The sequence below is a fragment of the Doryrhamphus excisus genome, linkage group LG13, assembly GCF_037039965.1.
Source record: "Doryrhamphus excisus strain RoL-2023G ecotype Guam linkage group LG13, RoL_Dexc_Guam_v1.1, whole genome shotgun sequence".
NCBI lineage: Eukaryota > Metazoa > Chordata > Actinopteri > Syngnathiformes > Syngnathidae > Doryrhamphus > Doryrhamphus excisus.
This window is the reverse complement of record NC_136369.1, coordinates 19,015,001-19,031,037: the sequence shown is the minus strand read 5'-3', so window position 1 is coordinate 19,031,037 and position 16,037 is coordinate 19,015,001.

The window sequence follows — 16,037 nt, the reverse complement described above, 5'->3', positions numbered from 1 at the left end:
GTGGATAAAAGTACCGTAAATGTCAGGTTAATAGCTGGTGTAGATGTGCGTATGACTTTTAAAAGGAGGACATGAACAATGAGTGTGTTGTAAAAAATAAAAAAAAATATTTTTTTTTAAAGAGTCGGGGTTATTGTGAGGTCAGATTCCTCCAGTCAAGACTTGAAGTGATGCAAACATGCCAGGAGGTAAAAGCATACATGTAAGAAATGACCTATTGAACCCTACAAAAAATACAAAAATACGGAAATAACTCCCTAAAAAATTAGTCGGGATACACTTTTGGAAAAAACATCATAGAACCTAAAATTGTACTACATTGCAATACAAGGGATATGTACTAGTATTCTGGTCAGTAGCCACAAAACATTAGCTTACATGATTTTACCTTAACACTGCATGAATTCAGCCATGGTATGTTGTCCTCCCATTCCATGTGGAAGTGGTAGTTTTTGTTTTCTACTTCATGTCTACAGGGTTCGAATAATATTAAAAACCACATTTAGAAGTTGATACTGGTTTTCTATGTTCGAACTACCTAAGATTTTGATGTATTTACATTTTTACAATTATTAGACAAATGTATACAATTATTATTATTATTATTATTATTATTATTATTGTTATTGTTATTGTTATTGTTATTATTATTATTATTATTATTATTATTATTATTATTATTATTATTATTATTATTATTATTATTATTATTAGTATTATTTGACCCATGCCACAATCTAAAAATATACAATACTTTAACAAGACAACTAAAAAACATGAATAAAGTCAAAATACTGAAAAAAAAGAAGATTTTTTTTTAAAAAACAAGAAATCAACAAATAAAGTTGCAAATTTTTAGAAAATCGGGTTGCAGAAAAAGGTATAATGTTACGAGAATGAAGTCAAATTATGGGAATAAAGTCATAAATACAAGAAAATATACTTCTGTAATAGGTGGAAAACAAAAATATATATAAAAAAGTATGCCACAAAGTATTAGCTTACCTGACTTTACCTTAACTATTTTGTCTACTTCAATTTAAGAAAGCTTGAGTTGCACAATGTGTTGTAAACAATGAATAATAAGAAATGTAAACCTGACTATAGGGGTGTTATTTCATGTCTGCAGGGCTCTAATAATATTAAAAACCACATTTAGAAGTTTTGTACATTTGAACTACCTAAGAGTTTGACGTTTTTACATTTTTTGTAAATTTTAGCGTGTATATTGTTATTGTGCATAGTGTCAATAGAAGCATACATTATAGCATAAATTAGGATACATATGCAACAATATAGTCTAGTATTGTTAATGATGCTGTCCCGCCATTAATAACATGTTGTCATGGTCCAACGGTCCCCAGCCTCGGGACGGAAATTACAACCGCCTAATGAAAGCAAAACAAAGCTAGACATGTGAAATTTATTGGCACATTTAAAACAAAAAAAATACAAAAAACCCAAGCCATCCTTTCAGGAGGAGGGAGGACGCCACCGAGAAATCACAAAGCTGCGGCTCGAGCGCCGTTTCCTCGGGCCCAATCTGGAGGAGGAGGATATTTGTGGAGTGGCTGAACAAACACTGATTTGCTGCTATCTGCGACGTTCCCAGCAGCCAGGAGGGGTAAAGGGGGGTTGTTTTTTAGGAGGAGGGGGTGGACCTATCAACAGTGACTCCACCCACTTACTGCAGCTGACTTGTGGGAAAAAAGGGTGTGTGTTTTGGACCTTTGCATTATTGTGTTTAGGGTGTTTGGACGCCTTAGAAAACCTATTAGAGGTGATTGTAATTGCAGATGACAGAATGCTATTGTTTTTTAAGTTGTTAAGATGTTATTAAAATAATTATTATATGTGTTTTTTTTAATTGACCCATGCCAGAGTCGAAAAATATACAGTACTTTAACAAGAAAACTAAAAAAACATAAAGTCAAAATATTGAAAAAAAAGCTGTAGAAAAGTCATAATTTTACCAGAATAATGTAATGTTATAAGTCAAAATAAAACTATTTTAGTGGCTTAAATAAATAAAAAACATATTTTTTTCAAAACAAAAAAATCAACAAATAAAGTTGTAAATTTGGATAAAATCAGGATGTGGAAATAGGTATAATGTTACAAGAATAAAGTCAAATTATTGGAATTAATTCATAATTACAAGAAGAAAATATACTTGTTTAATTGTTGGAAAACAAAAATGGAAAAAATATACATTACTAAAAAAAAAAAACTAAAAAAAAAGTCAAAAGACTGAGACAAAAGCTGTAGAAGAAGTCATAATTTTACCAAAATAATATAACGTTATAGATAAAAAAAAAAAAAAAATTGGTGGCATAAATGAAGAATTTTTTTTTTTAAACAAGAACTCAACAAATAAAGTTGCAAATTTTGAGAAAATTGGGTTGCGGAAAAAGGTATAATGCTACGAGAATAAAGTAAAATTATGTCATAAAGTCATAAATACAAAAAAAAAATTTACTTGTGTAATAGGTGGAAAACAAAAATGAAAATATATATAAAAATTAAATTAAAGCACAAATATTAGGAAGAAAAATTTGTTCTCTAACAACAAAAAAGTCAAAATTTTACCATCATGAACTCGTAATGTTAAATAAATAATGACATTTTAGAAGAAATTTAAAAACAAGTGAAAATGAACAAATGGTACTCATATTAATAATGCACTTCTTCACTTATATCACACAAAGCCAAACTTGTAAAAAAAAAACAAAAAAAACAAAAAACTTTGTAATCTCTTAACACTCATTTAAAAATAGTACAGGGGACGTTTGTCCAGATAGCGGAGGCGATGTTCTACCAAATAGTCTATCTGCTTAATGTACAACACACGCATCAGGCTGGCAGGAAGAGGGAAGGGAGACCGTCGATTCATGGATAACATCACTGGGGGTTGTTGAGGTGACGACCTTGGGATTTGAGTCTTTTTAACAATCTACTTCCGAAGGGAACGACTATGGCTAAAGATGTTCAACTGGAGACTGACGTATTGACAATAAGCAGATTTTGGTCCAAAAATGTTGAGTTTTTAGTCGATGGGGCTGCACGGTGGTTGTGTGGTTAGCGCACAGACCTCACAGCTCGGAGACCCGAGTTCAGTTCCAGCTTTTCCTCACGAGGGTCGTGGGGGGTGCTGGAGCCTATCCCAGCTTTTTTCGGGCGAGAGAGACAGGGTACACACTGGACTGGTGGCCAGCCAATCACAGGGCACATATAGACAAACAACCATTCACACTCACATTCATACCTATGGACAATTTGGAGTCGCTAATTAACCTAGCATGTTTTTGGAATGTGGGAGGAAACCGGAGTACCCAGGGAAAACCCACAGGGAGAACATGCAAACTCCACACAGAGATGACCGAGGGTGGAATTGAACCCTGGTCTCCTAGCTGTGAGGTCTGCGCGCTAACCACTTGCCCACTGTGCCGCCCCTAAAGAACCTCTCTTGAAAGTAAACAAAAATTTCATGAACGGTAGCAGAAATTGATTTTGCATCGGAAACAACAAAGCAGATCATTATAAGCAGCTGGTGGCAAAACTCCTGAAGTCCTACAAAGCCCTTGGCTGCAATATGTCACTGAAGATAAATTTTTACTTCAAAATTTCTATCCATTGATGACGATTCCACCATCTACGCTTGTTGACTACTGTCGGAATATGCAATTTTAAATATTTGAATACATAAGCTCGATCGATTTCCAGTTGATCTTATTTAGCCACATTTACGTGGACCAGTATCATTCGGCGTGACAATGTATGCTGTACTCGTACGTGTGCTCGTTTAACCTTCAACACAAAGCTAATTAAGAAGCTTCCACCTTGTCCTACTAGTTCATTACCTGCATGTTGGACGGCGTGACACCGTTACCGCTCTTTAGTTGACGCTCAGTCGCTGTGTCTTCCCTTTCCGTTTCGCCATGGCAACCGCTAATTAAGAATGGTTCTTCCTCGTACCCTTTGCCCTTGGTGATTTGCCTTTTTTTTTTTTTTTTTACTTGCCTTGACGCTGTAACGTTACACTGATACACCGTGTCAGCGCACTTGAAATTATTTACTTGGAAAGATTGCATGAGGACAGGCTGACCTCTGACCTGCCATTCTGGTCTTTGGCGTCACAGAGCTATTGTTGTCGATTTGTTGAATGCTGCATTCAGGGCAGGCTGATAGTGCCTGAAAAAGGAGCATTGGGAGCCAGAACAGATAGAAGTACAGCAAATATGTGCAGTTCTCCATAAAGACTAATCAACGTCAGGGTTTATATATGTTGGAGTTCTGCTGCTGTCTTTCTGCTTATGATTATTAATATTCCAGCACATTAATCCCCTTTGTGGGACACGTTGAGTTAACAAAATTGTCCAGGGGGGTCAGAACATATATTTAATACACACACATACACTATATTTAACGCTTATAATTTGCCTTGACTGCACGGTGGAGGAGTGGTTAGCACACAGGCCTCACAGCTAGGAGACCCGAGTTCAATTCCGTCCTGGTTTGTTCTTGTGTGTTATTGCAGGCCACTTCCTGGTTTGTTGGGAAAAAATAAAATAAAAAAAAAAAATAATAATAACAATAATATGACAGCAGTATAGGCTGCACGGTGGACGTGTGGTTAGCGCACAGACCTCACAGCTGGGAGCCCCGAGTTCAATTCCACCCTGGTTTGTTCTTGTGTATTTTAGCAGGCCACTTCCTGGTTCGTTGGGAATAATAATAATAATAATAATAATAATAATAATAATAATAATAATAATAATAATAATAATAATAATAATAATAATAATAATATGACAGCAGTATAGGCTGCACGGTGGTCGTGTGGTTAGCGCACAGACCTCACAGCTGGGAGCCCCGAGTTCAATTCCACCCTGGTTTGTTCTTGTGTATTTTAGCAGGCCACTTCCTGGTTCATTGGGAATAATAATAATAATAATAATAATAATAATAATAATAATAATAATAATAATAATAATAATAATAATAATAATAATAATAATAATAATAATAACATGACAGCAGTATAGGCTGCACAGCGGTCATGTGGTTAGCGTGCAGGCACCACAGCTGGGAGACCCGAGTTCAATTCCACTCTGGTTTGTTCTTGTGTATTTTAGCAGGCCACTTCCTGGTTCGTTGGGAAAAAATAAAAATAAAAATAAAAATAAAAATAAAAATAAAAATAAAAATAAAAATAAAAATAAAAATAAAAATAAAAATAAAAATAAAAATAAAAATAAAAATAAAATGACAGCAGTACAGGCTGCACAGCGGTCGTGTGGTTAGCGTGCAGGCCTCACAGCTAGGAGACCCGAGTTCAATTCCATCTTGGTTTGTTCTTTTTGTATTTTAGCAGGCCACTTCCTGGTTCATTGGAAACAGTAATAATAATAATATTAATAATAATATGACAGCAGTTATAGGCTGCACGGCGGTCTTGTGGTTAGCGTGCAGGCCTCACAGCTAGGAAACCCACGTTTGGTAACCGCTGTCGGAGAATACGACGGACTAAAAGGTCAACGTCAGGCTACGAGTTGATGTACTGTACTTTATGTCTGAACTGTTTTGTAGTTTTAAAAATGCAGCCCGGTCTAATCTAATCCCTTCTGACGCAACAATCTGGCACCATATGTTCAGGAGTGCTCTTGTAAAAGTGAGGCTATTTTTCATCATGACCGAGCGTGAGGAAAAGTATATTTAAATGGCGGAAAAACGCAGCGGCAGCATGTCGTTCTGCCTGCACTATGATTGTGGATTAAAGCTTTGATTAATCGCTCTTTAATCTGATCGCTGAATTTATGTCCTTCCTCATCACAGAGAAATAAGCTCATTGCTCTCTGCTGATTATTTCTTCTCTCTCATTCTTTTTTCCTTTGGCCTCGCAGGATTGCAACTCAATTATCTCTCTGATTATCTGCTGGTTTTAATTTAATCTTCATTACTCCCCACTCGCCATATTTCAGCTGGCGATCATAACACGTACTGTACTTAAGCCTGTTAGCGCCCTTCGAGTTAATATTGTGTTAAAAGCCACGGCCCGGCTAACAGATGTCATAATTATGCGGCGTGTTAAACATATTTCACACCGCCTCACCCCCCCCGCGTGTATTCATCTCGACGGCAATATGCTTTGCTTGTGATCTGCTTGGCTCGCTACTTAATTGTGACATGCAGCGCGGGTATGAGGGAGGCGGGGTTAAGGAGGTTCAAGCGTCGCTAGATCACTCGGCGTAATTACAGCACTTGGCAGCTCAATGGAGCTATATATTTTTCAACCGGGGGACGTCCATATTCCATCTTTATTGTTCAGAACATCCGCATAAAACACGGAAAATATGCTGACAAACAGTATTTACTGACGGGCATGTTTTACACCGTTTACAGCAATATGTAGTAATTGATGCACGTTAAAGTGTATAATCATATGTTGGAATAATCTACATTATATGGAACTACTGAGCCTACTCAACAATAACATTCATTCATTTTCTACCGATTGAGGTGCTGGAGCCTATCCCAGCTGTCTTCCAGCGGGGAGAGGCGGGGTACACCCTGGACTGGTGGCCAGCCAATCACAGGGCACATATAGACAAACAACCATTCACACTCACATTCATACCTATGGACAATTTGGAGTCGCTAATTAACCTAGCATGTTTTTGGAATGTGGGAGGAAACCGGAGTACCCGGAGAAAACCCACGCATGCACGGGGAGAACATGCAAACTCCACATAGACATGGCCGAGGGTGGAATCGAACCCGGGTCTCCTAGCTGTGAGGCCTGCGTGCTAACCACTAGATCACCGTGCAGCCTAGTAACCATTATAATTTTTAAAATCGATACTTTACTGAGATATATATAAATACCGTATTTTCCGGACTATAAGTCACACTTTTTTTCATAGGTTAGCTGTTTGTGCGACTTATGTATGTTTTTTTTTCTACCTAATTATGCATTTTTGGTCTTGTGCGACTTATACTCCAGTGCGACTTATGTATGTTTTTTTCTACCTAATTATGCATTTTTGGCCTTGTGCGACTTATACTCCAGTCGACTTATGTATGTTTTTTCTACCTAATTATGCATTTTTGGTCTTGTGCGACTTATACTCCAGTGTGACTTATGTATGTTTTTTTTCTACCTAATTATGCGTTTTTGGCCTTGTGCAACTTATACTCCGGAGCGACTTATGTATGTTTTTTTTCTACCTAATTATGCGTTTTTGGCCTTGTGCGACTTATACTCCAGTGCAACTTATGTATGTTTTTTTTTCTACCTAATTATGCATTTTTGGCCTTGTGCGACTTATACTCCAGTGCGACTTATGTATGTTTTTTTTTCTACCTAATTATGCATTTTTGGCCTTGTGTGACTTATACTCCGGAGCGACTTATGTATGTTTTTTTTCTACCTAATTATGCATTTTTGGCCTTGTGCGACTTATACTCCAGTCGACTTATGTATGTTTTTTTCTACCTAATTATGCATTTTTGGTCTTGTGCAACTTATACTCCAGTGTGACTTATGTATGTTTTTTTTCTACCTAATTATGCGTTTTTGGCCTTGTGCGACTTATACTCCAGTGCGACTTATGTATGTTTTTTTTCTACCTAATTATGCATTTTTGGCCTTGTGCGACTTATACTCCAGTGTGACTTATGTATGGTTTTTTTTCTACCTAATTATGCATTTTTGGCCTTGTGTGACTTATACTCCGGAGCGACTTATGTATGTTTTTTTCTACCTAATTATGCATTTTTGGCCTTGTGCGACTTATACTCCAGTACGACTTATGTATGTTTTTTTTTCTACTTAATTATGCATTTTTGGCCTTGTGCGACTTATACTCCGGTGCGACTTATGTATGTTTTTTTTCTACCTAATTATGCATTTTTGGCCTTGTGCGACTTATACTCCAGTGCGACTTATGTATGTTTTTTCTACCTAATTATAATTTTTTGGCCTTGTGCGACTTATACTCCGGAGAGACTTATAGTCCAGAAAATTCTTTAATTTCTGGCATTGAAAACCAGTTTACAACCTTCTAAATATGATATTTAACATTATTAGAGTCCTCTAAAAATAAAATAGCACCCCTATAGTCACCTTTACACTTATATTAGCGAATATAGCCGACATAATCAGAGAAACTGTACTTTCTTTGGAATTTCGCCCATCATACACAATCCTAATGTGAAACACGAACACACGTCATTCGGTTTTTTATGCGAGAGAAGAACGAAAATGGTGTGTTTCATGTACTGTAGTTGTAGTTCTTTTTTTGGGCAAAATTGACAAAAAAAATTGAGTTTCTGGTTAAAACTGCTAAAATATCCTGGATGATTGTTATAATGTACACTAGCCCCAAACTCGACCACCCACCACCCTCATGCTAACTTGATGCTGATTTCAGATCAACATTTGCAATAAAATTCAATAGTTGCAGGGTTTTTTTTAGTACAAAAATCAGATATTTTTTGGGGTCGTGAAAGTATGGTGACCCACTTTACTTTGTTTCAATGGCGATCACCAATTCCCCTACTTCTTTATTCATGACGAGCCAGGACACCTTTGATAGCCACATTAGCACTTTCATTCATTGCCTTTGTCACGTAGCTAAGTAACTAATTAACATTTACACCTATCGGGGAGCCCTGGAGCTAAAAAAAACTTTTAATTGCTCCTTGGTGTGTCATTACAGCGCTACACTGCCAACTAGTGACCTGGCATAGATACTACATGCAACCTGGTCCAGCTGAATAGATCCAATTGGCCACCACTCATAACTTCAATGCGTGACCTTGCAGAGAAGCACTTTTTTATAAATATGACTTTTTATAATACCATTCTAATAAAACGTTGCAATGATGAGAGTGCAAAAAAAAAAAGAAATATGAGGCTACAAAGAAAGTAATAAAGATACATATATAATATAATGAATGAAATCGTGATTGTTGTCTTTCATCAAGGTCGAGAGTACTTTTATTTTCCACCAACAATGTTATCACAGCACAGTAGTGTCTCTTATCTCCTGCGGTACGATAGATCGCAGTGGTCAATGTTAGGCTGGGAAGATAAACAAGCAAAAAAAATAACAATTAGTGTTGTCGATTTGCTATACAGAAATGGATTATTGATGGGCTTTGTGGACTCAATGAAGTTTCCTCCAAAGGATAAAAACACTAATCTCTCCTAAGAATGGATTCCGGTCAAGTATCCGGGAACTTTTCTAAGTTGTTTTTAATGGCTCATAAAATATTAGCAAGATTGAATTAGATTTTTTTTCTGTTTAAATTTATCCTGGGTGCGTTCTTTCAGCACAAAACATGGAGGCGAGCAATCGGCACCGGACTTCTGCGGAAAAAATGGTTAATAATCAAAACTAAATTTCAAGACTGGGCGAACAAAAACGTCACAATAGTCGCAAAAGTTATTCCAACTAGTGAAAGAAAAACCCGTGGAAGTCGGTATCACGTGATGTTGATGTTTACGTTTTACTGGGCATGCCCCATTGACTATTCTGGTTGATTATAGCAGCGCATGTAGACAAGAGATTGGAATATTCCTTTCCATGGATACTATGTTTTTGAGAAAAGTCATTCAGAAAGAGGAAAAACTCCTCATGTAAACATGGAATGGTATCCCTGGAAAGGATACTGCTTTGCCAACCGCCAATAAACCACAGAAGAAGAAAAACACCACAAAAAAGAACCCACCCGTTTGAGCGGGTACAAGATAACTCAATCGGATTGTGGAAAGGAATATTCCACCCCTGGGAATACGATTATATATTCATTCAGATTGGCACTTTTCTTTCGGAATGAGGTGTATACAAAGGTTAGATTCTTTCCGTTTGAGCAAATACAATTGGAATATTTGGGTCCATGTATACGTGGCTAGTGAGAAAATGTCTCTAAACTTTTGATTGGTAATGTAGTTCAAGTAAAATGGCCCATTGGAATAAAGGTAAAATTACGACATATGTTACAAGATTGCAATATTGACACAAAGTGCTACAGTACATTACAGAACCTTTTCTATAAATTATTATTATTACTGCAACCAAAAATGTCATAAAAAGAAATCAGTTTCAAATAAACTGTTATGTTTCCAAACCTAAACTACACTGGATTGGTTTTAGAGTACCAAATCTTATCAAATCTCCGCGACCCTCCGTGTACTCGACAATTACTTAATATAACTACAGAAAAGAAAATGGACTTTACTTACTTTACTATCTAGCTAAAAAAAAATATACCAAACTTACAACTTTTCCCAAGAATTTAACTTATCTGTCTTTTAATTGCAATCAGGCAGCCAAGCGAGTGTGTCTCCAAATCCAGCCCAGCGTGATAATGCTCTAACCCGTCGCCAGGTCGATGAATCCGCACGCTGGCGGGGCCTGCTATGAAGGGGAACATAGATTACCGATAGCTCTGGTCTTCAGCGGGGGGAACAAACAAACATACAAATAGAGCCACAGTCTCATCTGGATGGACCAAATGCCTCTACAATTAGGAGCAGAATACGCCCTGCTGTTGACCGAGTAAGTCCGCGTTCAAATGTTTGGAGACGGTTTCTCATGGTACTTAATGTGTCTTCACATTTTTCATTGATACAGGATTAACTTTGGTTATTCTTTTTGTTTTTTGCAACCAAAATAATGGTAATGGTAATGGTAATAGTAATGGTAATGGTAATGCTAATGCTAATGCTAATGCTAATGCTAATGCTAATGCTAATGCTAATGCTAATGCTAATGCTAATGCTAATGCTAATGGTTTTATTTCATTTGAACTTGCATCAGATTACAATTGAGTTCATCCCATAATCAGTTCACAGTTCCACATGTCCAAAAGGAGTAGGAAGAATAATTTGTTCACTTTCTGCTTTCCTAATATATATTTTAATTTTAATTTTAATTTTAATTTTAATTTTAATTTTAATTTTAATTTTAATTTTAATTTTAATTTTAATTTTAATTTTAATTTTAATTTTAATTTTAATTTTTTAGCCTTATGCATTATTTTAGCTGTTTGAAGATGAACTATATGAGCAAGTTGAAGTATTTGTGATTTTAGAAATAAGGAGTTAGTATGTTCTCTGTAGGCGGCATTATGAATTATCCTCACTGGCCTTTTTTTGCAGTACATTTAGCCAGTGAAGATTGCTTTTATAGTTATTAGCCCATATTTCCACACAATAAGTAAGATATGGTAGAACCAGAGAGCAATAAAGAGTGTGATTTCTAATTGAGAACAAATTTTGCTTTGTTCAATATTGGAATATTTATATAAGAAGGTATAGTTACACCAAAATACTTCCTATTACACTTGAGTTGAAAGTGGCACTCAAAAGTTTGGAGACAATTTCTCATGCTACTGAATGACAAAGTGTCTCCAAACTTTTGACTGACACATAATTTGAGCCTTACAGTTGTAGAATTCTGCATATGGCCGACATTTCCTGATGAATTACACCTCTAAAGTTGAACAAAACTGCATGACATCAATCAGACGAGACCTCCACAGGAAGTACGGGAACAAACATACAAATAAAGTCTCTCAGTCTCGTCTGGATGGATGGAATCCCTCAACAATTAGTAGCAGAATGCCGGCGATGCCCACCAGATAGGAAACGTGTGGGACACGAGTGAAAATGTGTGCAGCAGACCTGCCAACCGGCAGCGGAAAAGCTGGAGGGCAGGCTGTCAGACACGGCAGGAAGCAGTAGGAAGCTTGAATTAGTTACATGTGAAACAAAAAAACAAAGAAGGCTGTGAGGGATCTTGGTGAAATTATAACAAAAGATGAATCAAGCCATGTATGTTGTAGGATCAGGGAGTCTTTCACAAAGCTGACCTAGAAGAGCCAAATGGATGTGTACGGACTTCTAACCCAATGTGGCAAATATTTGAACCCTGTTCCATAATCTCTGCCATCTTAAAAGGATATCCTGGCAACTAATTTTCCGGAATCAACACTAATATGAATAATATGCTTACAAGGCCCACGGCTGCACTCCATGTTTCTACACAGCCACGTTTACATGAGGAATGACTTTTCCGAAAAAAGTAGCCATGTATACATGGACCCAAATATTCCAATTCCATTCGGGTTATTTGCTCAAACGGAAAGAATGTAACCTTTGTATACACCTCATTCCGAAAAGAAAAGTGCCAATCCGAATGAATATATAATGGGATTCCCAGGGGTTGGAATATTCCTTTCCCCAATCCGATTGAGGTATCTTGTACCCGCTAAGCAAAGTTTGTTTTTGAAAAAACAAAATTCCAAACTAAATTTCAAGACTGGACGAAGGAAAAACTGGCAATACGGAGTTATTCCAACAAGTGAAAGAAAAACTCAAGGAAGTCGGTATCACGTGATGTTGATGTTTACGTTTTACTGGGCATGCCCCATTGACTATTCAGGTTAATTATGGTGGCGCATGTAGACAAGAGATTGGAATATTCTTTTCCATGGATACTATTGTTTTCGGAAAAGTCATTCGGAAAGATTCCATTCGGAAAGAGGAAAAACTCCTCATGGAAACGTGGTTAATGGTATCCATGGAAAGGAATATTCCAATCTCTTGTCTACATGCGCCGCTATAATCAACCAGAATAGTCAATGGGGCATGCCCAGTAAAACGTAAACATCAACATCACGTGATACCGACTTCCTTGAGTTTTTCTTTCATTGTTGGAATAACTCCGTATTGCCAGTTTTCTGTTCGTCCAGTCTTGGAATTTAGTTTGAATCAAAAACAAACTTTCCGCAAACTTTTTCGCCTCCATTTTTTTAAATCGAAGAACAACTCGAATTGCGTGTTACGTCATATCTCAGCATTCGCTGAAAGAACGCACCCGGGAACAGGAAAAGATCAAATTCAATCTTGCTAATATTTTATAATTAAACTCGGGACATGTTTTATATAGATATATATTTTCTTTTTGAATAAAAGTGGACTTGTGAATGGCGTATAGAAGGGTTTAGATTCTGTTCCACAGATGGCGCTAATGCACACCAAAGCTGCTTGCCAACCGCCAATAAACAACAGAAGAAGAAAAACACCAGGAAGAAGAACGCAGTCTGACAACTTTCCGTTTGAGCGGGTACAAGATACCTCAATCGGATTAGGGAAAGGAATATTCCACCCCTGGGAATCTCGTTATATATTCATTCGGATTGGCACTTTTCTTTCGGAATGAGGTGTATACAAAGGTTAGATTCTTTCCGTTTGAGCAAATAAACCGAATGCAATTAGAATATTTGGGTCCATGTATATATGTGGCGAGTGAGAAAATGTGTCTAAACTTTTGATTGGTAATGTAGTTCAAGTATGATGAACGAACGACTCTTTATCCGAGTCATAAATGGTGATTCCAGCATTGCATTGCAACTAAAAGTGGTTTTATTGTGCTACTTCTGCACAGTAGTGTATATATCATTGTGACTGTTTGTGTAGTCCCAAAGGAGGTAAAGGAGCTGTGTCTTGGGGGGTGGGGGTGGGGGGGGGGTTATGTGTGTGTGTGACAGGGGGTGGGGGGGCAATCAGGGATTATTGTCAGTGACAGGGCTGCACCTTGATGGGCCAGCCGCTGCATTGTTTGTCACCTAAGCAACCTCAATCAATCAATCATCTCCCCACTCCTCGGGCCGGCAGCGCATCACCGATCAATCAGCTCGGCGCTGCCTCCTCATGAGGGCGGGGTCGATGAGCTGCCGCCTGACTCGGGTTACGGCCGGCCAATCAAATGTCACAGAGCGCTCGGGACAGAACTCAATAGTCAAAATGCTAAGCGTGATGCATGTTAATGGCTTAAAAGCAATTTTAAAAAGAATGTTTTATATTCATTTAATTTTTCAGCACGCGAATGAATAGTGCAGAGCCAGATGGGCTTGTTGTACATATTGATGGGCGGTAATGACAATTATATAACCATGCGCCCTTCCACTGGATCTATGCATCCGGGCTGGAAAGCATGAGGCTCAACAGAAATGTATCATCAGCACTGTTACATATTTAATGGACGGTTGCCAGTTTATTAAATAACATGCTGCACTTTTTCTAATTGCAATGTAATTCGCAATAAATGTCACCTCAAAATAAAGATTATTCATAAATAAGGCGGAAATAATAAATATCAAACTAGTCCTCCTGTGTTATCAAGGCGGATCTATATTCTTTTAATTGTTTATTTTGGTTTCAGCCATTCAGAGGAGGACTTGCTGGTGCGTTGTGGATCATTAGCCACATTTTTCTCTTTCCGAATGGAATCTTTCCAATTTACCTTTCCAAAAACAATGGTATCCATGGAAAGGAATATTCCAATAGCGTGTCTACATGCGCCGCTATAATGAAGCAGAATAGTCAATGGGGCATGCCCAGTAAAACGTAAACATCAACATCACGTGATACCGACTTCCTGGAGTTTTTATTTCATTGTTGGAATAACTCCGTATTGCCAGTTTTTCTTTCATCCAGTCTTGGAATTTAGTTTGGATCAAAAACAAACTTTCAGACGCAGTCCAGTGCCGATTGCTCACCTCCATTTTTAAAAAATCGAAGAACGTCTGGAGCTGCGTGTTACGTCATATCTCAGCATTCGCTGAAAGAACGCACCCGGGAACAGGAAAAGATAAAATTCAATCTTGCTAATATTTTATAATTAAACTCGGGACATGTTTTATATAGATATATATTTTCTTTTTTAATAAAAGTGGACTTGTGAATGGCGTATAGAAGGGTTTAGATTCTGTTCCACAGATGGCGCTAATGCACACAAAAGCTGCCAATAAACAACAGAAGAAGAAAAACACCACGAAGAAAAACGCAGTCTATAGAATATTCCACCCCTGGGAATCCGATTATATATTCATTCGGATTGGTACTTTTCTTTGGGAATGAGGTGTATGCAAAGGTTACATTCTTTCCGTTTGAGCAAATAACCCGAATATTTGGGTCCATGTAAACGTGGCTAATGTCCTGGTGCAGAACCCAAGTCGGTTTCAGGTCAAGGTCCCCAAAAGATGGTCGGACAATATCCTTTAGAATTTTTTTGGAATTCATGGTTCCATTCATGGTCCTGAAGCATCCAAACAGCCCCGGAGCATCACACTACCACCACCATATTTTACCATTGGTATGATGTTCTTTTTATGAAATGCGGCATTACTTTTACGCGAGATATTATGGGACACGCACCTTCCAAAAATTTGGGGATAATCAAAATTTTTTTTTGGCAAACTTGAGATAAAACTTAATGTTATTTTTGCTCAACAGGGGTTTTGGTCTTGGGGCCGTTTTATGCGCAGTACCTGTCTTATGGACACTGACCTCAAGTGAGGTAAGTGAGGATAACAGTTTGGAAGTTGTTGTGGGGTCTTTTGTGACCTCTTGGATGCGTCATCGCTTTGAAAATTGCTGTGTAAGTTGACTTTGTTGTACAGAACTGTGCCACAAGGTGGAAAAATGTGTGTTTTTTGTCTGAAAGGGGCTTGCATTATTGCTGCAGATTTGTTCCATGTTTTCGCTCCTACGTCAAATTTCAGCATGCATGTCCAAAACGATTCTTAATAACGTCCAAAACATCAACATCTAACTATCGACGGATGCCCTGCGAGGTGCGTTTCACGCGATGCGCACCGTCTCCCAAACGGGGGGGGGGGTCTGATGTTTCTTTTTTCAGCACATTAGGTTGGCCGCCGTAGGGCTGCTTTGACCGGTGGATCAATGGCTCTCGCGCTGCTGTCACCATTCATTTACGCTGAGCGAGCGTTGGCTCCCGTACTCCTCGTCTGCCGCTGGCCCTGTTTTCACCTGATCCGCTACACCACCCCACCCTATACCCTCCCCCCCTCCACCTGAGACCCCCCCATGACAGCCGTCTGCCACAAGCAGCAGCAGACACACGACAAGTCCTTGGGCTCCCCCTCAAAAAAAAAAAAAAAAAAAAAAAACATCACATGGCCGTGCTCTCCTCCATCTCTACCCGATCATCGCTTTATTTTCT